General features: G+C 40.7%; 1 protein-coding gene and 1 long non-coding RNA gene across 7 annotated transcripts in view; one reads left to right on the top strand and one right to left on the bottom strand.

Moving 5' to 3' along the window:
- Positions 1 to 9,126, top strand: part of LOC140101756 (uncharacterized) — a 29,305-nt gene extending 20,179 nt beyond the window's left edge. The window contains exons 2-3 of the long non-coding RNA XR_011850115.1: positions 4,418 to 4,529; positions 8,879 to 9,126. This is a non-coding gene — a long non-coding RNA (uncharacterized lncRNA). The remainder of the gene's footprint in view (positions 1 to 4,417; positions 4,530 to 8,878) is intronic.
- Positions 1 to 25,038, bottom strand: part of PTPN13 (protein tyrosine phosphatase non-receptor type 13) — a 158,533-nt gene extending 133,495 nt beyond the window's left edge. For 5 of the 6 annotated variants that reach the window (XM_072116569.1, XM_072116565.1, XM_072116579.1 and 2 more), the window contains exon 1: positions 24,659 to 25,036. The gene's annotated coding sequence lies outside the window, so the exon portion shown is untranslated. Of the gene's footprint in view, positions 1 to 24,658 lie in introns of all 6 variants that reach the window. The other variant, XR_011848895.1, reaches the window with a different exon arrangement.
- Between the last annotated feature and the right edge of the window lie 2,205 nt (positions 25,039 to 27,243).

The following is a 27,243-nucleotide window of genomic DNA, read 5'->3' on the forward strand; positions in this document are numbered from 1 at the left end:
TGTTAAAAAATAAATTATCAAAGTTATGTTTTGTACACAAAGTCAAAGTGTAAATGCTAGACAACCAGCTGGACCACCATCCCAGCTGCAGACCAATCGTGTCTCTGTGGAGACACCACACAAAAGGATGATGGCTAAACATGTTACATCAGCTATAAGCAAGTATTTAACCAGACCCATTTTCCAATTCGTAATGCAATCAGTGCTTAGGTGTTGACCCAATGAGGTCTGCTTGATCTAAATCCAGTCTCTGTGTTATGTCCACACCTGGGGTTGGAATAAATAGGCTTCAAGGTTCACAGGAAGGCAGCTGGGGAGGATAGATGTGTGTTGGAGTAAGTCAAGACCCAATTGGAATGGTGTGTCTATGGTGTGGTGTGCTTGTATAGGTCTAGGAGCTATAAAAGGAGCCCCATCTATCCCTATTACACCCTGTTTCTCAATAGATATCAACCCCTGTATGAATACCTACTAACCAGATTTCAAATAATTGTACGGTATATAGTCCACAACACCTGTTCAATTTATACCTACACCTAGACTCTGTACAAAGTCAAACCGAATAAATCACAAACTAATTTATCCAAAAGTTCATTAGCCACAATACAGCTCAGCACCCCCTGAGGAAGCGACGGCGAAATGTGCGTCGGGGTTTTGTGGTACATCACTCTTGTTCCCCTTTTGATATGCAGACTGATTGGTATATTTAAATTGATATTATGTGCACTATGCACTTTATGCTTGTATGTATTTGATATGTAACTTGGTTAGTATTGTGTAGCCATTCTGACATGCATTAGGCACTTTTTGTATGTCAGGAGTCGTGTTTATTTATTTATAGATGCACTAGGCACTTTATTTTTATACATTATATTATATATTTTGCAATGATCTCATATGCACTATGCCCTTTACATAGATATTCCTTCATGATCTGTATTGTGGCTAATGAACTTTTGGATTATGCAAGCATTATATAGGGACCAGCGATGTACTTTTCTGATGTCCACCAATGTGTTGTTTTTAAGGGGTTTTTTATGTCCTAGTGACCATATATGTGTATATTTTGTGTATAATAAAGCTTATCCTTTCATAAATTAGTTTGTGATTTATTCTGTTTGACTTTGTACAGAGTCTAGGTATAGCTATGCATATTAACCCCTGAAGTCCTAACCTCGGAGTGACCACTCTAGGAGTCTGCCCTGGACCGGAACCTTGCCCCAAATAAGATGCCGTATTTTGCCACTACTGTACCGCTGGTGGTCCAAGGGCCTTCATAAGGTACATGTCTCGACATGACATGTTCACATTGGCTCTTCAGGAGAGCTGGTACCATGAAAGGTTAATTCTTAGAGATCAGGGCACTGAAATGTAGTCACAGATGCCTATAGCTCAATGGTTTGCACAGAGTTTCAGGCAGTGGGTTGAAGTTTGATTTTGCTTTATCCCATTTGCCAGATTTTTGCATTTTTATTTAGAGTTTTGGTGTGTGACATTGTTTATTTTTTCCATCCCTTTTTTCCTGCACATAAAAGTTAGTACAACTGTAGTCCAAGTATCTGTAAGTGACCTTTACAGGTTACCCAAGCAACCGGACAAAAAAAAAAAAAAAATGTTACATATCATGTTACTATAATTTCTACAAGGTTCTGAATTGATCACAAGAACTCACAATGACTGCATGGAGCCCGAGTAAGTAGGACAATGTGACAACAAAATCACATCCAGAAGGAAAATCATTACAATACCACGTGATAATCATCACAACCACTCCACCCGTCATTACACAAGAATCAGGGCGCTGAAAGAGCAGTTCTAAGAACACTACAACTACTACATCCAGAAGAAGCTCAATTTGGAAATCTCTTAAAAAATAAATACATGAGTCAAAGGCAAAAAAAAAAAAAAAGCGGACAATTAAAAGCTGAATACAATTACAGAAATCGTGATATAGATAGAAGACCAAAACAAACAGTATCACATATTAACAAGCTAAAATTCAATCTTACAATGTAATATATAAAGCTGAGTATATGAATATGTGTATGTCCGTAAAAGGAATCCGTACTGTCGCATTTATAATCACAACATTTTTCACAGATACAGTTTATTTTTTGAGTGGACATTTTCATCACGCACTTTCCATTTATTTGCCATAAAAGTACACTTTGGAACATAAGGTGAACGTTTATAGGTATGAGGAGGAACAGTTCAGGGATGGTTGCACTTATTTTTAATAGTAGTTTTTAAAAATATGCTTATTTAGGGGGGGGGGTTTGAATTTACTGACAGGTTGCCTTTCAGTGTATACTAATTCTGTGGAGTTTTATATATGGTTAATTATAGACAACAATGACCCACTGTTTTTGTTATAGCTAAGAGCAGTTATAAACTATCCTGGGCAATGCAAGGTACTGATCTATACATCTGTTTGGCTCATAAAGAGCCCAACTAGAACATGCTGGGTCCTTTAGTAAAAACGTAAATGCTAATTGTAATGTGTCTTTGGTCTAAGTGTGTCAATACACCGTGGTGTGTTCCGGCAGTGGTAGATTACACTAATTGCCAGGCTGTAACAGTTATTAAAACCATACTAAGTAACGATTTACATCTGTTACCTTCACAAGGCTGTAACTTGTAAAATTCCCATAATGTGCTAAAAGGGTTCCTACATTGTTGTCTACTTGACCAACCTAACAGATGTTTATGTTTGAGGAAGAGAACTATGGCAAAAGCGTTACACACAGTAATACAGCACATCCTCCACTACTGTATGCCAAAAAATCTTGGCTTCTAGGCCCGGCACCTGAGGTCCAATAGCTGCCATGGTGGTAATTAAACCCATTGGTTCATGACTGAGCCATGTTCCTACAAAGCATTTTTTATGTTGTTGTTTGTGTCCTTTTATATCAACTCCCTTCTGCCTTGCACTCGATTTTAAAAGGAAACCATGCTATAGTTTATAAAAGGTTTAGTTTTTAGGTATAGTTTGACTGTGAAACTGTTTTTACAATCTGTCTTACTTTGTTCTGTATGAACAAGACCTGGCTAATAACTGGATTTGTTGCCTATAGTAACTAATCATAGTGATTAGCAGTATAGCACTCACTATGCAGAAGTTAAAATCAAACCCTCTACTTTTCTCTTATACTTTATATTTCCATATACTGCCAGACTATTATGTTGTATCAACGGCAATAGTAAACCTGAAGACAACAATATTCAACTCCAAGAAAAGTTTGTCACCATTTTATTCCAACTAAATAAAAAAGGAATAAATCATCCGATGAAATTGACACAATAATTGTAAGCTTGCCAAGTATCATCTTGCACTGTATTTGAACTCTCGTAGGAGTGAGTTCATATTTCTACAGGACTTAATTATTACTTTAGTTGTAAATGGTCTTGATTTTGTAATTAAAATCACATTAGGAATACCACCGCATACCTAGAAGATTGTGTTACCAGAATATTTTAACAGTCTTGCATAAATAACCAGAGGTAAGTTCAAAAGTTTGTTGGGTTTCCTGCTGAGACACTGTCATTTCATTACCTTAAATCATGACCCCTTTAAAATTTTGAGAGCAGCGAGTACAAAATGTACACACTGCTTAAGATAAAACTTAGTGCTGAGGAATTAGTGCTATGAAGGAGAAGTCATCAAATGTGTCTTTTTCTTAAGAATTAATGGTCAAACTTTATAAAGCCGCAAAACGGTCATTAACAAGCCCTGGATGATATTTCCAATTATGAGCTGCTCGGTCTTTCATCCCGGTAGAGACGAGGGTTATAATTATTGTAGTGCACATGACAGCACATTCAAGCCTATGTAGACATTCTCTCCCACAAAAAAATTATAGGTTCCAAGTCATCTTACATTTAGCATTAAAACCATATGTTTAAAAAACATTCAGTAGTAAAAGGAAAAAGAAGAAATAGCAATAGAAAGGAAAAGAAATAACAAAACTTTAAAAAATAGTTTTGTTCATTTTCGATAATTATTAGGAAAGAATCCTAATGTTCAGAACAGTGTTCATTAACTAAAATGAGGGTTAATAGTCATTTTGCCTGTACACAAAAAGTAGCAGTAGTTTGATCAGAAATTAAGCGCAGGGTTATTGTACAGGGTTATTGTAAGAAGATCAGTAAAGGAGCCATAACAACAGGTACCAGGCAGAAAATCCAAAAGAGGGTTGTACAAGATTGTCTACAGAAAGAAAACGCAACAATAGAAACCCATTCACAAGGTGAACTATAAAAAACCTTGCAAGGGAGGTCACTTGAAATCTATGTGGGAGATTGTCAAACCCTTTAAGAGTAAATTGTGACCGGGTGTCCAACCACAGTGTGATACAGTCCAATCTGTGCCGATAGTAAAAGATTGAGTAAAGATACACCATGAACTTGTTATCCGTAGATGGAAAATTGCTCAAGATAGAAGAAAACAGGAAATGCTGCAACTCAGAAATACAAGATATAGCGCTGAAGATTTATAAAAGAGAAAATAAATGATTTACGAAAATGAACAGGTATGTAACGGTGATAGGGTTAGAAACAGGGACCAGCTGCCGACAACAACATCAGAACTCAGGGACTGAATTTTGTTTAGTCTTTACAGTACAGGAACTATGCTCTGTAACAAAGAATTAAATGGTTTTTCTCATCTGGGCATCTGCCATATGCATACATATCTTCAATTACCCATGTAGACATAATTTCACATACATGTAGCCATGCTGTCTTTTAGAAACAAGATTGTTATCCTTGGACATGACCACCACTGCTGGAGTGACTGCACAAAGAAACAAATTGTATTTGCATATGAAATGTCAGAGAGTTACTCATGTCCCACAGTCATCCTGTGGTAAAGACTGCTGAATCCGAGTGGTCAGGCAGGGCTCAATAGCGTATGTCTGGCCACCACTACCAGGGTGCAGGGGTGGTCATATCCAATGACAGCCATCTCTTTTCTAAGAGACAACATGTCTACATTTATGGGTAATTATCTTCACATCGCTAATTTTCTTTAACAACATCCTGTTGAAGAAATGTATAACTATGGTAAAATTAAATGTGAATGCCCAAATGAGAATATCCCTTTACCCTTCAAATAATCCCCAAAAAATTATTTTAACATATAGTTTATATACAGTGGTTTAATATTCCTTTATGGCTATTATGTTTCTTTTATGAGTTGATATGGAGCAGCAGTAGATATCCCACAGAAGTGCAAAGTATATCTATTATACCTCAGATTTAAAAATGACCTGTCACCCTGAAAAACGGCACTAGAAAACCTCTGATAACACTAACACTGCTGTGCTGTACACTACAAACGCCGGACCGCTCTCAAAGCTGTCCGGCGTATTCATAAGGGGGCGGGATTAGGGGAGGTGACTGTTGCATGACTCGCGGTAGTCACCGCCGGCCTATAGAGTGAGTGGGGCGATCCCCCTCATGAATATGCTGGACCGCTTAGAGAGGGGTCCGCTGTTTCTAGTGTACTCCGCAGCGGTGTTAGTTAGTGTTATGGGAGGTTTCCAATAACGCTATCATTTGTTTTAGCACTAGGCGCTGCCTACTTTTGTAAGCAGCGCCTAGTGCCGTTTTTCAGGGTAACAGGTCCTCTTTAATTAACAATTTTATTATTACCTTCAAACAGCAGTATTATTTTCTATTAAATTCACATCATATGGAGGTCATCTCCATAGCGCTGCAAAGGACCTGCAGTATTACATGGGTGATAGTGCTATTTGCAGAAGATTTTCAAGATGGTCCCTTCTTTCATATATTGTTATGATATATTAGTAGGCTATGGGTAAAAGTGTTCTCCTGCCTTCTCCATTGCAGTTTCCGAATACCTAGATGAATAAATGTCCTCTTACAGTTGCATGGTTAAAATAGTGGCAATCAATGAGATACCTGTATGTTTTTTGCTTGTTTAGTTCCATTCACATGGAGCAAACAATTTCTAGTTTAACTGCTCAGCACATACAATCTCATTTCTGATGGCAGTATATAAGGGACATGCGATGTAGACATGTGACCAGCAGCCATCTTTAGTCCTGTGTCTGCTCCACTTGGACAAAATCAACTGACTGACTGAAGGGCCAGAAGAATTTTAATGTATGTCCACAACATTTTTCTGTTAAGGGGAGAATTTAGCTGATATTTTAATGACTCGTTTGAATATTAATTACGCTTATTTTTCGATTAACCCTTTAATCAAAAAAGATTTAGATTTTTTTTAGAACCTTAAGATCAATGTTATCTAATGGCAAAAACAATGACCAAACAGGGCAGAGCCAACATCAGAGCTGGGAGCCCATCCTTTAGCTTGTTGCTCTCCATAGAATCACGGGTGCCATTCTATGTACCGGGAGTGAAGCTAATGCTGGAATGGTGGCTAGGCCAACACCGGGGCTGGAAGCTTATCCTTCTTGCTTATGGCAGCTGCTTGTTGTTGTTCACATCTGTAAGGTGCAGCCTTAAAATAAAAATAAAAAGCTTGATGGCTTCACCTTTTTGATGAAATGAAAATCTAGATTCAAATCTTAGCCAAAACTGCCCAGCTGTAAACTATACTAGTGTTACAATATATACATATCAACAAAAACAAACCTCTTCAAAACTTTAGACTGCTAATACCATTGAGCCAATATCACATCCCAAACTTGCCACAAACAAACAGCTTTGCCATCTATAAACCTCAAGTAGTTTGTTATTATTTGCAAAGCTTCTTTACTGACAGATGTCTGACCATCCCGCAAATTGCTAGCAGCACAGATAAAGGCAGCAGATGTACATGACATGGCACAATGACTCTTCTGCAGACAATTAGCAATTACAGACCAAAACTAAAAGACAATTATTCTGTAATACTAAAGAACATACACTTAAGTCTTGATAAAGAATCACTAATTTGCAATTAAATGAATGTAGTCTATTTTATTTTAAAGCAGATTATATATATTCCCATATGGATTCACGTTCCTAACCACCTTAAACCTAAAATATTAATCAAAATTTTTTTTAAACACTAACATAATATAAGGTATAGATTTTGGATCACAACATGAAAACTACCTGTTTGATACATCACAATTGCATACTCAACAGTAAGCCATAAAATAACCTTCCTTGACCGATACATTTCTAATGTAAATCCTTAAATCCATGAAGATAATTTTTGCCTCAGACTGATAATCCACATAACAGGCTTGGAAAATAGAATGTCTAGACAAAAAATGAGAGCACATAAAATATTGGATTTAGATGCAAGTCAATGAAGTTCTACAAACAAAACAGAAACCCCTTTAAAGTTTTTTTTTTACCATTGGGTTTTTTTTCTAAGTTATAAACTCTTCCTTTAAAGAAAGATTTAAATAAATGCAAAGTTAATTGTCTGTTAAAGCAATTACTGTAGACACATTTGTCCACATAGCAGACACACTATTTTACTTTATTTTAGTGATTATATGTTATTTCTTTGTTGAGCTTATCCATGTACATTGTTATTATTTATATTATTATGATTACTTATGTGTCTTGGCTTTGGTGTTGGCATTTACTAGTCAAGAGGATGGCAATATTTTATCTGCAGGTGTATCCTTTAACTAGTATGCACTGCCTCACATGTAAATTTCTTGGGGCATATAACGAACTAAAAAATTATTGAATTGGGATACTGCATCAATGAAATTCATTGTCATTATACAGCATTATGTACTTGGTGACAAGTCCTCTTTAAACTGTCTGTTAAACTTCCTCTTATTTGCATACTTTAAAAATTGTACAACTATGTGATGAAACTTTTTAGTGGTCAAACCCAAAATCTGAAGGGAACTAACATATTGAATAATTTAGAACACCAACAGAATAAATTCAACCCGATAAGTGTGGAACACACGACTCGCCACAATCAGGTTTAAACTACAAACTAACAATTTGGTCAAAAAGTGATGTATCACTCACAGATAAATGTAAAATTTACAATCTTTATTGGGAATATACATATAATAAAAGCAAACAATGGATGAAGTACAATGTGTTAAAAACCATGTGTGATACAGTACATAGTTCAGTCTACGCATATAGGTAGGGAGGAACAGTCATGTAACATTGTCATAAGCATACATGCATGAAACAATAGAGTAAGATAAATGCACAGCCTAATCTTGTAAAAAAATGACTGAGGGGAAGTCAGGGGTAAATACCATACCAGAACAGGCCACACATGGAGAGATTCATCCATTGTTTGCTTTTATTATATGTATATTCCCAATATTGAATAATTTAGGAAGAGATACCAAGCCGAGCAAGAACAAAGGACGAGCATGATGAAATTCAACATTCTTAATCCTTCAATTACTTAATTACTTACCAGTTAGGCCTCATTCACATGACCGTCTGGGGGATGTATATGCGGCCGCAAATTTGCGGCAATAGACGGCCTATGATGGCAATGGCGGCTCGGTGGCGGTACGGTGCCACGATCCTCACCGTACACACCCGGAAAAGATAGAGCATGCTCTATTTTTCCCCGTGTGTGCCGCCGCTGTTTTCTATGGAGGGGTCACTACTTCTCCAGCGCACAGCGGTATGCTGCGGTATGCTGCAGCCAGGCGAGAATACGGCTGTAGGAATGTACCCTGAGTGAGAGTCAGGAACCCTCACGCATACAACAGGCAGCTGGTCCTGACAAAACTTGCAGACTCAGCCAACTTTATGCTAAAATGCGCCAATAATGATAAAACAATTATTAAAATTCATTTTAAAAAAAAATCTGTAACTTTGTTTGCATATATGGGTGTAGAAAATGTTCTATTAAAGGGTTAAAATCAAACAATGTTTTCACTGTAAATTGTTCTTATCCTAGTTGCCTGTTGCTGCCACTTGAAGATATCTAATGATGTCCACAGTATCGGGAAGCATTGAACATGCTGATGTATGGAAGAGACCCAGCTCTTGGGAGTGGGAAACATGTGACCCAGCGTGTAGAGGAGTTTATAAAACACTCCTGGTCTTTATTAGATAACTGCAAGGGACAGCAACAGGCTGGTGAGTAACTTATCACAGGATGATAACACCCAACAGTGAATACGATATTGAGTTATAGATTTTTCTCTGGAGGTAAACTACTAATACAATAACTATTAATACAAAGTTACTTTTTCTATTGATAATTACATGCATTTTATATGTGACAGCATAATGGGAAAATACAATTTTAGCCTTTATTCAACTTTACTGTAGTCTTTTTGTTTTCATATAAATGGAACAAACCGCTATAATTTGACCCCGTGATCTTATTCTTGGCATAGTTAACCCTACAAAACAAAGGCTGCTTGCTAGATGAGAATGAAGGCTTTTTACTCTCTACATTAGGCGTTAGTGATTCTTCCAGTTCCATACTCCCCACCCCTCCCAAAGAAAATTTACATTAAAACATTTTAGCTTCCCATCCCTCTCTGATGACTCACTCTGGTCAAAACAACCAGCTGTCCTCATCCTAGGGCTTATCCCACTAGACCAGAGAGGTTTCCCACCCTTTGTGTTACAAATCACATCTAGCATTGCTTCTGTTTATTCTCCAAAATACAAGAACCTTAACAATAAAAAGGCTTACAGTTTCTTGAATATTTAGTTAAAAAATTTGAAAAGAACCCATGTTTAAAAAAAGTTTACTTCCTCATTTCAAGAAAGAAAGTGACAGGGTCACCATGATGTCCTTCTATATTCTGGGATATTCAACATTACACAGAAAAAAATTGTTAAGCTATATACAAATTACCATTAAAAGTTATGGGGGTGGAGAATAGTAAAGTTGGCATGACCCGTCCTGGCCCATAATGTCCTACAGGACAAGTACATTAACAAATGCAGAGGTGGTAATAACACTTGTATAAGGACTCTTTCACACAAACACATGAAAATGGCCGTATGCTACCTGTAAGGTACGGGTTTCATACGGGTAGCATACGGCAAAGTTAATTTCAATGGGCAATACAGCCATCCATTTAAATGAGCATATTGTCCACTTTACCGTACCATGAGCAAGACATAAAAATAATATAGCGTGCATCCTATTTTTTCTAGTATTTCCATTCCAGTTGCCCCACAAAAGGGAACTTTTAAAATATGTGTGCATGCGGTTGTACACGTATAAACATGCAGCATCCAGGGAGACAAGGACCAGAGGGAGGTGCATACTGTCAGCCAGCCAATAGTCGGCCATCCATCAGCCACAATTTTCCAGCACACCATATTTTATACAGATACGGTACAGATACAGTGATATATGTACAAATACAAATGAAAAATGTCACGTATATAGGGGTTCATATGGCACAGAAATAAAGGACTGCAAAAATAATACGTTTGTGAAAGGGGCCTAAGATGTATAGATGATTCCACAGACAGTTGGGGTCAGGTCTGACAAAGCACTTCACAAACAGAATTTGGTGTACAGCGAGTGAGGAGTTTTGTTTTTGGGAGGAGGTTTGTGTTGAAATAAAATTTAGTCCAACCTTTGATCGTAAGCCACCTTCAGCAGCTTCCACCAAGACTTATGATGATGAACCTGGTCTAGGAGACATCTAACAAAGCAGAAGTGGACATCCCAGCAGGACTCTCTTGCATCTTTTGCCCTCAGACTCTTACTGCACTGTAGATCCCGTGATCCAAGCTGCACAGCACTGGATTGGAAATTTTGGACAGTCACAGGGGTAGTGCTCACCCCAGTGTATCACACATGCTCCACCTGCAAGTTCCTACAACCTATAGGTCAAAATGTACTACAGGGACCAGAATGGGTATTTATTATATTGCAAAAGTGATGTGTGAGCATAATACACTCATTTTGTATTCAAAATACCTCTAGCATTCTATTTCTTTTCATTACTAAGCTTTTTAAAGAGGACCTGTCACCTCCCCCTCCCCCCAAAAAAAGACCCCAACCAAATATGCCCCCATAATCCTCTCCCTGGCAGCTTTCTAGTTTGCCATATATAAAAAAATTTATGTTGCGAAAGTTTGTTTGAAACGATCCAACCTGTTACCAAATAAGAGGTTGGATCCTATTGTGCAGTTGCGCAATATATGCGTTGCTGCCGGCTATTCTTACAGGTTCCCGCTGACAGGGGCGTGGAGGGGGTGTGTCGGCTGGCCCCCTCATGAATACGGCTGACTGATGCTCACAAGATACAAGGAACTGACCTCTTATTTGGTAAGAGGTAGGATCGTTTTAAGCAAACTTTCGCAACATAAATTTTTAATAAATGGCATAAATAGAAAGCTGCTCGGGAGAGGATTATGGGGGCATATTTGGTGGGGGTCTTTTTTTTTGGGGGGGGGGAGGTGACAGGTCCTCTTCAAGCAGATCTAAACTTTCATACAGAGATGTCAAATAATATGGCAGAGAGGGGTTTGACTTCCTATTAATTCCACTAAAAGTGCATGATTATTTTGAGTAATATATTATTATCTCAATATGATATGCAAGAGGAAGTTTAGTTCTTTTATTTCCCTATGAGGTTTCCCACAACATTATTTTAGCTCTGAGAGCAATATTGAAAACAAACCAAAGATACTATATATATGGTAGCTCATGGGATCAGTCCTATATATTCTATACTCAAAACAGTCTGCAATGCAATGCTAATTTAATTGTTTGTTAATAAAATAAACGAAACTGAAAAAAGAAAATCTACAAAGAAATAAATAAAAGTAGATTTTCTAAGAAGCAATATATTTCATTATGTCAAAAGAAAAAAAAATTGTAATAAATTTCCTTTTACACATAAAAACGTGACTATGCTAAGCTGCTTTACAATGTGGCACATTTTTTAAGCGTAATAAAGTAGGCAAATAAGAAGTGAATAGTTAGACTAGACAGTCTCTCCAATGTATATAAACCGCACACTTCATCAATCGCAAGATGTGTGAGAAATGGTTAAAAGAATAAAGGAAGTTGACATTACACAGCACATATCAATTCAGCTTCTTATGTATACCAGGCCATATTTTTCTATATTAGCCTCTTAACTTTCATTGATGAAAATGTATCATGTCATATGCATCATATGCAGTAGGTGCCAGCTGTGACATCCGCTATGGTTAAAGGGGTTGTATGGCTAGGGGGGGCTGTAAAAATCATAAAACTCTCATACTTACCCCTCTCTGTGCTCCTGTTCAGCTTCGACAGTGATGAGGCAACCAAAGCAATGTGTCTGCTACAGTAGGAGTTTCAGGCTGTAGCAAGCACATGGCTGTGGTACAGACAACACTGTCGGCCTCTGTATGCAAACAGAGACACGCTATAAGGGACTGCCCAGCACCTGAATGGGATCATGGAGAGAGGCGAGCAGAAGGGGTTTATTATTTTTAAAGCTTAAATTTGATCACAGAACTATATTAAGGAATATGAGCTATCGGTAAATTAGGGAGCCAAGGTCATCTTCTGGTTGGCTTTAAACTCTGCTGTTCCATAGAATTTCTTCTCTTATTAATAATCCTCAATTTTCAATTATTCTAGAAGTAAACTGCAGCTCCAGTCCACATTCCAGAACACAAAGACATTGCATTCCAGTCTGTTGGCAAAATGTTAATCCGATTAAGTTGTGCCACTGTACAATTGAAAGGCCCTGGACCAGAGGTTAACTAGTGGCAAACCACAAAGCAGAAAGTTAATATATTAACAAGTGGAGCCCTCCTATTAATATGCAATGCTTATCTGGCAGAATGGAATACAATAACAAGTAGGTGATTTTCATGCAAAGGTGGTTTCCACATTTTAGTAGCTACTCGTGTGTGTGCATACATTATACACATAGATACATATACACACACACACACACAATATACACCAATAGAGATGGGTTTCTTTTCTATTTCCAATAGTTTCTTAGAGTATCCCGTTATATTTTTTCCACTGTTTGGTGCTTCAGAAAATCTATTCAGATAATAATATGACCCTAGCTATTCCCATCATACAAATGGAACTTTCTGTGTTCTGGAGAGGAATCCCATACCTTAATTCATAAGAATTGCCATTGCTCTCTCCCGGCCGGCGCCTGGGGAAAAACATGACGGCAGAAGAAAGAAGACGGGCGCGGAAGCCTGAAGACGAGCCACGCGGACATCGGGGGAGCAGCGCTGCACATCGAGGCCACCGGAGGGTGAGTATATAAGTTTATTTTTTTTAATGCTGGGGGCAGGCTGTATACTACTGGGGGGCAGGCTGTATACTACTGGGGGGCAGGCTGGGCTGGCTGTATACTACTGAGGGCAGGCTGGGCTGGCTGTATACTACTGGGGGAAGGCTGGGCTGGCTGTATACTATAGGGGGGTCTGTGACCAATGCATTTCCCACCCTCGGCTTATACTCAAGTCAATAGGTTTTCCCAGTTTTTGGTGGTAAAATTAGGGGTCTTGGCTTATACTCGGGTCGGCTTGTACTCGAGTATATACGGTAATACTTTTTACATGGCAGTTTACAATGAAGACCAACACTGCCTTCATAGGTTGAAATTTTACCTAGCCAACAATATTGCCAAGTCAAAACACCAAATTATAAGCACAATAGTTAGGAAATCACTTATCTCAGGAATTGTTATTACTAGAACCAACTTCACCAATACAGTAGTTCAAATGAATACATATGAGTGATGCTGGTCCAAATCCAGAAACTGCAACATAATTTAAAACATAGTCTATTTTATTAGCAGATTACAATAAAATTCACACTACAATGACAATGACCTTTCCAATGGTCCATGTAACACCACACCACATCAAAAACATTTCAGAATTAGAGCAATGTAGCCAATGTTTCATCATTTAAAAAAAAAATTGTGTATCCCCAAAGTGCTAGTGCCTCAAAATCCAAAGAAATATTAATGCTACATGCATAAGGGTAACTGACCCCTTAGATCATAGGTAATAAGTTGTATTCTATGTGCTTACCCATAAGATGAAATGTGAGTGGTGGGTGGAATACCCCTCAGGGGGCCTTATTTATGATACTTGTCATTGTAGTGTGGTTTTTAGTGTAATCTGCTAATAAAATAGACTATGTTTTAAACTATTTTGCGGTTTATAGATTTGGACCAGCATCACTCATAGGTATTCATTTGGATTTATAATATTGGCAAGTCAGCAGTATACTGGGGTACCTGCAATCTGGAGGTGAGTTATCATTCAAGCCCCTAAACTTGCCAAGCAATATTTTCCTATGTACGGATTGTAAATCTTGAAGCAATATTCAAACTTAAACCATATTACCTTATTACTAGGGTCTGGACACACCATCCAGGATTAGTACCAGAAGTCTAAAGTTCATATACAGTACCAACAAGTGTGTTGCTGCCACACTACCAATAAAAATACCAGTCTTCAAAAAAATACCAATATAAAACACAGTACAGGTCAGCAGAGTTTTTACCATTTACCAGTCAACTCAAGGGTAAATTACCGGAATCTTCTCCTAGTCAGTAGAGTTAGGGAATATGCACACAAACTACTGTGAATGTCCAAATTTTCTTAATGGTGCTTGCAGAAATCCATGAGCTTGCCAAAAAATTGGAATTGGAAAATGGAATTTTAAATATTTTCTAATAAACCCTTAGTAGTGTCCAAGATGTTTACAAATTAGATATTTTTGCCAGGGGGAAGCAGCAAACTATTATAGTTGTGTAAGCAATGCCAGGACAGCCCAAGTATGCCCAAAGGAGCCACAGGAACATACAGTTGTGAAAGGGGCCATAATAAGCCACTTTTATCAATTTAGATGCACAGTGAGGCTTGTGAAATAAACCTTTGCCCCAGGTAAAGCAACACTTCAGCTGCAGCTCTGTTATCAGCACACTGCTCAAAGGGGCACAGAGAATATCGTGGAGAACAGTCCATTCCATCCTATTTTTTATTTGTAGCCAGAGGTTGCGCTAAATTTTTTCCAGAAGAGTAATACTACTCCTCTTACCATTTTTAAGGAGTATTATTCACTAATGAGGAGTATTTATATTTTCACTTATACAAATCAATAACTCATAGGTGTAGATAATGTTAATATAGTACAATTTTTACAAGAAAATTACTGTACATCAATATCGCAATAATGATTATGTAACTCCTATGGTATGTGCAGGCACAAGAGGGCATAAGAGATTGAGCAACTTTAGTGGCGCACTATACTGTGTAGGGACACAAGGCCGGAATCACACTATTTGGGAGTATGAAAGAGATATGTGGGAAGATGGTGCTATAAAGTGAAGTGTGGCAGGTTGGGCGATACGCAGTGCGGAGGGGAACGGGCCTTACGCAGTGCGGAGGGGAACGGGCCTTACGCAGTGCGGAGGGGAACGGGCCTTACGCAGTGCGGAGGGGAACGGGCCTTACGCAGTGCGGAGGGGAACGGGCCTTACGCAGTGCGGAGGGGAACGGGCCTTACGCAGTGCGGAGGGGAACGGGCCTTACGCAGTGCGGAGGGGAACGGGCCTTACGCAGTGCGGAGGGGAACGGGCCTTACGCAGTGCGGAGGGGAACGGGCCTTACGCAGTGCGGAGGGGAACGGGCCTTACGCAGTGCGGAGGGGAACGGGCCTTACGCAGTGCGGAGGGGAACGGGCCTTACGCAGTGCGGAGGGGAACGGGCCTTACGCAGTGCGGAGGGGAACGGGCCTTACGCAGTGCGGAGGGGAACGGGCCTTACGCAGTGCGGAGGGGAACGGGCCTTACGCAGTGCGGAGGGGAACGGGCCTTACGCAATACAGGTGGATACACAAACCATATACAGTACAATTAAACACACTGATACACACTATATTCATACATTATACATGTGAATAAACATATACACGTTTACATGTAGATCAGACATCACACCTTCATACACAAATAACACACTACACAAAACACGTAAACATCAGACCAATATATATTCTTCACAGTGTTTCTGATGTAGATGAGGGCTCTAACTGCAGTAGTAACTGGTCCCCGACCCTCTCCCTCCTGTTAAGCAGACACACAGAAGGGGGAGGAGCTGCTACAGGAACACAGACAGCAGGACTCCTGCCAATCTCCTCTGCTTTAGGTCATGTGACTGGAGCCTGTACTTAGTACCTGAGCTCAGGTCACATAATCTTTTATTGGGCCAGGAGCTACATCAGTGAGCAAACATGCTCCCGGCTTCAACAGTGAGATGAAATGCAGATTTATACACATTAAGCTATTTTCAAGGGATGAAACTGCCTCTACATGCGACAGACACTTGTGAAAGAGTTAATGCAATCTCTGTTTGTAGCTTTGGTTTCTAGCTTTTTAAAAGCTCAAATAGTGCAGCATGCCACACAGTTTTTTCCCCTTAAAAAATTTAATCAATCTTGCTGAATGGATCCATTGTATTCAATTATCTTTAAACTATATAATGAGATTTGTGAACAGAGCTTAAATAGCTTAAAAGGAGTTTACTACCACCCATCCTCTTATAAACCCCTGGTACCGCTGCACTCACTGCAAAATCCAACATGAAGCTTCACATTAGCTAATATTAGTCTTTGAGCACACAGTATTTTCTACTCTATAGTTGTAGGTCATCCAACTTTTAACTAGCATGTCATGCACGACCACCCTAGTGCCGATCATTTGTGTCATGTGACAACTCTGGCCCTTCATTTAGTGGAAACCCGCTTTCACGCTGCACCCAGGCATGTCTGCCCTACCTACGGGGCATGAGTGGCTCAATAGTGTCCCCCCAGTAATATTTTACTACAAAGCACTGGCTCTGAGCACATGTGCCAGCCAGTAAGCAATAAGGGCACGCAAACAATATGTGAACTGTGATGTCATAGGACAAGGAAGATGAAAAGCATCTGGTGTTGTTCTTCCTCTCCCTATAAAACCACAAGACTATAAACAGTATGAAATGCATACAAAGAAGTTTTCCAGAGACAGAATTGGACAAATTAGTTGTACCCTACATACATAATTCTGGTACAAAGTTGTTAAATAGGTTTTTGCTAAATTTTTATAAGCTTTAACAATATTTTGTAGGTATAAACAAACATTTTTACACCACTCATTATACTTTGGAAATGGTGGAGATAAAACTACCGGAGACATTGGCCATTTTGGAGTTCAGCTGCCCGGTCCTTTTGTTCTCTAGAGATTGGCCAATGCCAGAGATGGTCACTGCTAACGTGTTATATAAATTCACATATCCAAAGCCAACACACATAAAATTATAATGGCACGGAGAAGAAAAACCTTTTAAAAAACAGCTAAATTTAAACAACTTATCCTAAAAGTAAAAATTACAACAACCCAAACTGTTAAGGAGGTCGCACTGGTTTCGGACGCCATCTTGACTACTGTCCGCCATCTTAGATACAGCGGCCACCTTGGGGGGGGGGGGGTATGCTTCCCTTTTAGAACCTATAGAGTTAAATGTTTTAATTCAGCTATTTTTCTCATTTAAACTGTTGTTTGCCTTTCACAATATCCTTGGCATATCTTACCGTCCTTCAGGCCTCTGTATTCTTGTTATTTATTTTGGTTATGAAGAAGCTTCTAGGAGCCATTGTGTAGATAAGCATGGCTGTAAACAAGGCCTAGTCATTTTTCCCAGAATGTGCTGGTACAAAAACATAATGGCCAACAGGATCTAGGTATCTTATCAACATCCCAAATGCTGATCTCTATGTGTTAAAATATAGCGGTATTTGTTTGAAATAAACAGTTTGATGTGAGTGCATTGGAAGACCGACTGTGTTTTTCATTTTACTCTGTCAGCTCGCTGCCGGCAGCTATCTCATCCTCCCACAAAGGGTTAATTAGGACTCACCTTACAAAAGTCAAGAGGGCTGTTGGGGCCCTGCATAAAAATCCCTAACACAAACCCATAATAAAAACCCTTAAAGTACAAAAAAAATTGTACACAAACAAACAATTGTTGGTAGGGGTAAGGTTGCCCCACCAACATGTTCCCAAAACTCCTAAATGTTAGACTTCCCTAGGTAACAATTCACATCACAAGCATGGTAACAAATACAACAGGGTGTACAAGAGTAATAAAACAATAACAAAAAATTAAGAAAAGTCACCCTAGTAACCCAGTCCAATTTTTGCACACTGTTGGGATAGCGGATCATGTATGTGTAAGGGGTTGGGATGAAAAATCTCTCATGTAGCATGCGAGGCCAGACAATGGCTCATGACATGGTCTTTGTGTGATGTCATCCTCTGGAGATTTACAAACAGAGATTACTCAATGGACAGACTAACAATCTACACACAAAAGGCAAACTGTGAACAACTCTCATCCCCTGAGGCAGAAACTGACTGCTAATCAGTTCTGTCATGTCACCGCCAGTCCTGGAAGAAAAAAAATGTGTACACAAAACTGATTTTCTGCTAAACGAAGTGTTATTTGGCTTATATGGGTCCTACCTGGGCAAACAACAGAAAAAGTGCTGAACAATGTATCACTTCCTTTAAGTAACACCTAGTTATCTATAGGTGTGGAGGCTGCAAGGTTCAGGAACAATGTACTAAATGTCAGACCTTCCTTTTTTTATTTTTTTTAGCATACAACCCCTTCAACAGCCCTCTTAATCCTCCTCCCCCTTCCCATACACAATCCACCTTAACCAAAAGCATCAGGCTGGCAGTTATGGAAGATTTCTCAAACATGACCATACCCATATAATCTAATGTAACACATCAGATCAAGATTTTGACAAACATCTGACATGTCACAAAACGGAGCTTAGAGCCAACATGGTCTAATACAGACTTTACAGAAGGAAACCACCAGTTGCGGACAAGTCCTTCTGCCAGGTTCTCACCAATGTTTATGATGGTTAATTAGAGAAGATCTGTGACCTCATTTCCCAGAACTCAGTATTTGTATCGCTGCTGTTGACTGCTGATATGCTTGGGCTAATAGCTGTGACATATGGAGGCAGCTTAATGCAGGACATTTCCTATGATGCTATCCACATCCATCTTCTGACCTGAGCTGGTGCACATACTCTCCAGCTGGCCTTCAATACAACAAATTAATAAGCTTATCTGATGAACTGTTAAATAAAAGGACAACTCAAGAAAAGATTCCAGATTAGATTGGACTACTTTACAGTTTGCTATATATTCTGCATTGATAAAAATCTTATACTAGACCAGATATGTAACCCATCATCAGACTGTCTAGTTTAACTGCACTGTGTCCTTTTGAGACACTTTTGATAAATCTGCCCCAATGTGTACAGCCGATCAGTCAGCCAAAAATTTTTTTTAAAAAAAACCCTTTAATAGACTGATCATACAAGTCACCAATGATTAGGGGGTACAATAACTACCAGCCCAAGTTATTGGCACCACCTTACTGATACATACTGACTCCATATAGAGACATACCTCTTTGGCTCCTCTCTGAAGAGCCACAGACTAGACAGAATAGATCCTCTATGATGATTTTACCAATGTCCTGCATATTTAATAAAAGCTGCAAGAATTTGGAATGCTACAGCTGCTTAGGGTCAGTTTAACTTCTAAGAATGGCTTAAATATATCCAGCAGTGGGTTATAATATAGATGGTTTGGACGGTAGCCTGGGGTCCAAGCATTCTAAGGGGCCCATGGCCACCAAAACCACACCCATGAAATGCTCATACATCTGTTCCTGCTCTCCATAAACATATATGGTACTCAAGAGCCATTTTAGGAACTTTCAAGGTCCTTCAAGGGTCTTTAAAACACATCCTCCTTTCGCTTGTCTCCTGATCACTGTAGTTTTGTATTTGTACTTGCATTTGTTCTGGTCTTAAAGGGGTATTCCCACGAAGACAAGTTTCTTAAATATGCTCAGGATAACATTATAACACATTCTCTAATTCATTATTAACAAAAATTAATTTTCACAGATATAAGTCCAACCTGTCTCTATCAGTCCTGGTGTACACAATTACAGTAGAGATAAGACCGGCACTCCAATCTGCTAAAATATCTTGATGCTATATTTCCATAAAATAAGGTGCATAATATACAGAGACCTGTATATTATGTACCTTATTTTATGGAAATGAAATAAAGCATCAAGATATTTTAGCAGATTGGAGTGCCGGACTTATCTCTACCGTATTTTAAGTTTACATGGAGATCTCCGACAAATCTCCTTGGACGACACGTGCACCGGACCACACGGAGGAGTTGGCGTCCTACATCTATGGTTGACGCGAGTGAGCAGGCAGCTCGAAACATTTTTTCCGTACACAATTACAGCTGCCCCTTGTTTCCGACCCTGGACGTTCAGAAGATAAATGGAAGTGTATATAAACCGTGTACCCTGATAATCTAACCCCATTATTAGCACACAGCACTTGAGGAATCATGAAGTGTCTGCCTACACTCTGGAAGCTTCTATCACTCTGAGTGATAGAAGCTAAAACAGCAATAAAACCTAGTAAAATTGTAAAGTAACGTATTAAAATTATCTTTATTGTGTAAACACCACTAGGGGATTTAAAGGACACCTGTCATCAGGTCTCTGCCACTAGTCCTGTCACCACTACCTGTTGGAGCAGCTCACAAGGATCCATCCCAGCCTTTATCTAGTTATTTCATACATTATTCATTGTAAAATCATCTATTCTTTATCATATAAATGAGGCTGGTCACATGGTCAGAGGCAGTGATGTCACTCCTGTTACCCCTCCCCTCTCCTCCCCCTGCTCATGTCTGTGTGTAATGTATAGTAAAGCATGGCTAGTGTGGGTCCTGCATCTGCTGACATGCTGCATCCTCCTAATATACAGGTGAGAGACACAGAAATCAGCTACACATGAATCTGACATGTTCTGCTATAACATGGCTGCCTGGAGCTGCTGTATCTCTCCTAAACACACACAAAGGCTGCAGGGGGCGTTGCCACCAGCACCAGGAAGCACATCATTATACAGCCTCACATCATTATACAGGCTGTCAGTCATGCACTGGGGGTGTGGCTGTACCTCCCCCTCATGAATAGAGTGGACAGCTTGAATATGCTAATGCTTCATTGGACATTTCCCAGGTCGTTTGCATACAGCTTTAGGACCTCATTGCTTAGGTTTACAGGCATGTAGAGGGACAATGAAGAGATAGAGGCAATGCTCTCTAATGGCAGTTTATGAAAATATATTTAGTTTAGGGGGGTTATTTTGCATGACGGTTCTCTTTAAATTTGAGTATTTTCTTTCACTTACAAACCCCTTTAATATAATATATGTGAACCCCTTATTGATTGTACTGCAACATGGAATTAATAGTGCTCTATAAATAAATAATAATATTGAAAGCAGGCAGAAGGGTTGCGTCCTCCATTCCCAAGAAGTTTGATTGTACCACCATATGTGGGAAGTTAATTCTAGATTTGTTGGGGCTATACTATTCATACATCTCTGGGACAATTATCGCTCGTGTGCCCCGTTACACTGTTCAATGTGCTGCTGGTAATCTTGCATTCAGCTGCCCATTTAGAAAGGACAATTGCCGGGCCACATAAGTTCCTGGATATGCTTGTTCCCAATAATTAACCCAATTTAATGAGATGTATCACAGTAGTGCCCCCTGCACATGTATTCAGTCTGTATAAAGGACGTTCAAGTACAGGGGACCTAAGTGATACTGGATGATAGCGTGTAAAGCCTAATTTATGATATTTATTTATAAGCTTAGCTTTAGGCCACATCTAAGTGACCAGACAAAGCATGACAACTACCACTCGGGCATCTGCTGACTGTGCGCCAGCATATAACAAAGACAACTACTGAGACCTCACAGACTCCGTCTTGTGTGCACCTGCCATGGTTATGATGTCTAAGTACCACATGTGGTCTGCATTTTATTGCACCTCCATCTAATAGCCAGGACTGATGTCAGCACAAGGTAAAGGAAGTCATTGGCACTTCTGCATGTCTGCATTTTTTGGGGAATGACAGAATGTGGATGTAATAAGACTCTCAGCAGACATATGTCTGAGGATTACATGACTCACCTCCAGAAGGACAGATTCCTAAAAACAATGCAACTTGTCACCTTGTAACACCAAGGTAATGGGTTCAGTCCCAAACATGCTGACCTCAGAATGAGCTATAAAACTTCCACCACCAGTCCCCACTAACATTTCAAAAATCGGATCAACTTGCTTCAGATGAAACTGCTTCTAAGTGGAGATAGGTGGAGATTTATGATTAGTCCTATGTAGCTTATTGGCGTATATTCGTATTTCTTTCTTAGAGAGAATAAACGCATCTGGTCGCTGAATACTCTGGCCTCCTGATGTATCCGGTGGTGCAGGAAGAGCTGGGCTTTCATCAAAGCGCCAACATATGATAAATGTCCCCTATAAGACAATGTCTAATGCAAGTTGTTATGGGGCACATTTACTAAGGGCTTTGCGCCAGTTTTCTGTCAGACTTTGCACTTTCTTTTAGGTGTAAACTGCTCGCAAAGGTATTTAATAAGTGTCTTCACCACAGATTTGTGGCGCAAGTGCGCTAGCCTCCATTTAACTTGCAAAGTCTGTCGCACGCCCTATGTTAAAGGTGCACCACTAAAAAGTTGGTGAAATCTGTCGGGCCAGTGCAGGGAGGTGCCAGATTCATGATTTCTGGCGCACGTTCTTAATGAATGTGTCACACCCTGCATTCTTAGTAAATGTGCCCCTATGACTACAATGGGGTCAGATGGGTCATTTTGATGGTACTTGGGATTTTAACAGAATTTGCATCCTGCGGACATGTGAACTAATCATGAGGAACACAATGCATTGCACATTGTCACATTATCAACATGCATAAAGGTTATATAAGAAGAAAGGAAACACTGCTTAGTTAAGTTGTGTATGGCCCTCCGCTATTGATATGGGGTCTGTCAGGTGTATGTAATGGGCCAGGGCCACACAGCTCTATATGGACTCTACTTTGAGTTGTAAACCTGTCAATTATTGCTGCAGGTTTCACCATAGACGTCACCTCATGCAAAGATTAAAAGCTGTTTTAGCGGCAGCAGTTTGTAGAAGAACTCGTCACAGGCTCTCCCTGCAGCTTGTAGAAGAACACGTCACAGGCTCTCCCTGCAGCTTGTAGAAGAACACGTCACAGGCTCTCCCTGCAGTTTGTAGAAGAACCCGTCACAGGCTCTCCCTGCAGTTTGTAGAAGAACTCGTCACAGGCTCTCCCGGCAGTTTGTAGAAGAACACGTCACAGGCTCTCCCTGCAGTTTGTAGAAGAACTCGTCACAGGCTCTCCCGGCAGTTTGTAGAAGAACACGTCACAGGCTCTCCCTGCAGTTTGTAGAAGAACTCGTCACAGGCTCTCCCTGCAGTTTGTAGAAGAACCCGTCACAGGCTCTCCTTGCAGTTTGTAGAAGAACCCGTCACAGGCTCTCCATGCAGTTTGTAGAAGAACCCGTCACAGGCTCTCCCGGCAGTTTGTAGAAGAACCCGTCACAGGCTCTCCCTTCAGTTTGTAGAAGAACCCGTCACAGGCTCTCCCTGCAGTTTGTAGAAGAACCCGTCACAGGCTCTCCCTGCAGTTTGTAGAAGAACCCGTCACAGGCTCTCCCTGCAGTTTGTAGAAGAACCCGTCACAGGCTCTCCCTGCAGTTTGTAGAAGAACCCGTCACAGGCTCTCCCTGCAGTTTGTAGAAGAACCCGTCACAGGCTCTCCCTGCAGTTTGTAGAAGAACCCGTCACAGGCTCTCCCTGCAGTTTGTAGAAGAACCCGTCACAGGCTCTCCCTGCAGTTTGTAGAAGAACCCGTCACAGGCTCTCCCTGCAGCTTGTAGAAGAACCCGTCACAGGCTCTCCCTGCAGTTTGTAGAAGAACCCGTCACAGGCTCTCCCTGCAGTTTGTAGAAGAACCCGTCACAGGCTCTCCCTGCAGTTTGTAGAAGAACCCGTCACAGGCTCTCCCTGCAGTTTGTAGAAGAACCCGTCACAGGCTCTCCCTGCAGTTTGTAGAAGAACCCGTCACAGGCTCTCCCTGCAGTTTGTAGAAGAACACGTCACAGGCTATCCTTGCAGTTTGTAGAAGAACACGTCACAGGCTCTCCCTGCAGTTTGTTGGCACAGTGTAGCCCCTGACTAAGCGGGCAGTAACATGGAATAACTTTTTCTTGTTTATAAGTGAATTATATCCAGCAGCGTTCTTTGTACATGACGAATTTCTCAAGAAAACAATAGTATTTTCTAGATTATAACTGAATTCCAACCTGGAGTTCTGGGACATTCTCTGTCCGTAATGTAAACACAATTGCTCCTATAGAAAGCGAGTACAGGGCACATGGCTTTACTGAAGTGTCCTGGTCTAGGGGGAGGATCATTCACATAACAAACAAGTACTGAAGCGCTATCACTTCATCCATCAGAGGTAGCCGAGGCCTGTCCAGCACACAGATCATACAGCCCACCCCTCCCGGGTTCAGAGCTGGGCCCCAGAACCACTAGGGAGCTCCTGTACAGGGGGCCCTAAGCTGAGCCCAGAATTAACCCCTTCCACACCACAAACATTGTATTCAGACAGATGCTAAAGTAATGCATGAAGCACAGGATCAGCCCATCCTATGTCACATGTAGTAGTGATAACATACACATCACATAAGGTAAGTTGATATCTACATACCTCTAGTCCATACACATCAGCCTCCAAACTTTTCCCCCTCTTTGTGGAGTCCCCGGGTGTCAGATTACTCCTTCTAGAAGTTTAGGAGAGACGAGAAAAGCTCCAAGAAGGGGTCAGCAGCACGAGCATCCCCTGCTCCAGACAGAGTCAGCCTGTGTGCCCGGGCACAGGAGCACATGCCAGGAGGGGGCTCAGGGGCTTGCAGCAGTTTCTAGCCCAGTTTCTTGTCCCGTGTGCTCCCCATGTCCAGTCGTACTTCCCTCTTTGTTGTGAAGCTGCTGCTCTGCTGTGTAGTGTTCCAGTGTGGGGCTGGATCTTGTAACCATTGTAACAGGGACGCACAGGCTGCCTATCACACTGCCAGGCTCTCCCTCCTGACTCATCCCTCCCCTCCCCTCCCCTCCTGAGCGCGCACAGGCTCTCTGCTGACATCTAGTGGACGACACGCAGCACGGCTACTTCTTCCATCCACCGGGCTTCCACCTGAGCCTGAGGGATGGAGCCTTAGCTGTAGTGGAGGAGCAGAGCACGAGTTCCCGGGACGCGTCCACTAGGTGGTGGTTCCTGGAAACCGCCAGGCCGTACCAGAAAGGTCTCCAGGAGGTCTGATAGGGCTTTCAGAGCCGCAACAATTTCTCCATGTCAGGGACCATGAGGAAGACCATGGCAAAAGAAATGGGATACTCTGATTACATTTACACGGCCATATGGGGTACATATATACGGCAGTCGTATATACGCCGCATATACGTCCCCTATACGGCGTTCCATGACCACGTCCTATCTTTCCCCGTAATACGGCGCACTGCGCCATACATCGCTACATAGAGGAGCAGGGCCTCTCCTTGGTGCCGACTTGTGCCTGCCGCGCTACGGTACGCCCGGCACATTGTCGTGTGAATGTAGCCTTAGGGTGATGCCACACATGGCGTTTTGAACCCGTTTTTGGTCAGTTTTTAAGCAGTCCCACAAAAAGCCCATGCGTTAAAAAATGCATACGATTTTTGAAAATGCATCCGTTTTTGATCCGTTTTAATTAAGATAATTGGTAAAACCTGTCAAAAACGGATACGTTTTTAACGGACATTTTGTGGTTTTTGTACTTTACTAGTTACTTTACTAGGAAATGTTTAGGAAACTTTTACTTTATTTAATTATTTTTATTTAAAAAACTTTATTAAATGTTTTAAACTTTTTTTTCCTTACAGGTTAGCTTGAACAAGCGATCCACTGATCACTGAAGATGCATTACACTGTGTTACAGCCAGGGAGCAGGGCCCGGCTGAGCGTTGGGGGATATGGTCCGATCTACTTCACAAGCCCCTTACAAGCCACGGTCATGTATGACCGTAAAATGTAAGGCGTTAACACACACGATTGGAGGAATCTCTGATCGCATGTATTAGAGGTGGGTGTCAGCTGTAATATACAGATGAGACCCGCAGATTATGGATTATTCGTTCTGCTGTCACTGCAAACCATGACATACTACTACGTCCAATGAAGGGGTTAATGTCCCTGAAAGTATTAGTTCATTTTTTTTGTCCCATGAAATTATCCTGGATAAAAAAGACCTGAGAAAAAATCCTTCTGTTGCTGCTGAAGCATTAGCCAGAGCTCAATCAATATCTGGGAAGTTAACACCTTAGTGACCACCTATACGGATTTCTCCGTCAGTCACTAAGGGACCTTCGTTTTGGCCAACTGGTTTCTTCGTAGGCCTAACCTAAGGTGAGCACGGGTTCCCCTTGCAGGTAAGAGCAGTGACCCATCTGTCTTATGACAGCCTAGACCCTGTTTTAAGAGCCCGAATCGGTCTAAAAATAATAACAGCTTGTAAATAACACATCCATTTTGTTTTAATCCCTCTGAAACATCTAAAGGGTTAAAACACTTCTTAAAGTTGATTTTTCACACATTGAAAGGTGCAGTTTCTCAAATGGCATAATTTACGGGGTTTACTGCTATTTAGGACTCTCAATGTCACTTAAACCTAAATAAGGGTTTATACACCCAGCCAACCCCCTTATGTAGCCAGCCAGCCCCCTTTAGTATACAGCCAGACTGCATAAAAAAAAAAAACTTACATACTCACCTGTAAGTTGGGTGTTCTTAAGTAGGGGACTGTCTGTATATATATTATACATTGGGATAATGTACTAAAAATAGTTCAAACTTTACTATGTGCAGTTTGCCTGTGCAGAGTGCGCCAGATTCATGAATTGTGGCGCACGTTCTTCATTAATTTGGAGCTACCTGCACTTCACGACAGAGTGCCCATTTCAACATCGAAATTTGTATCGCGTGAAGAATAGTGCAGCCGTGACTCAAAAGTGTTGTGTGCAAGACATATGTGAGGCGTACACTTCCTAAATACCTGTGCAAGCAGTTTGCACATAAAAGAAAGTGCCAGAAAACTGGCGCACGGACCTTAGTAAATGTGCCCCATTGTATGTGTTAATATGTAATAACATTAACATCTGATAATATCGAGAATGCCACCAATATGTGTAGAAGCCTGGCCCATCACCAAGTCACATTAGGGAAATTGTTCCACTCCCAGACGGAAACTATTTATACTGAAC

Source organism: Engystomops pustulosus, chromosome 1 (assembly GCF_040894005.1).
Source record: "Engystomops pustulosus chromosome 1, aEngPut4.maternal, whole genome shotgun sequence".
Lineage (NCBI taxonomy): Eukaryota > Metazoa > Chordata > Amphibia > Anura > Leptodactylidae > Engystomops > Engystomops pustulosus.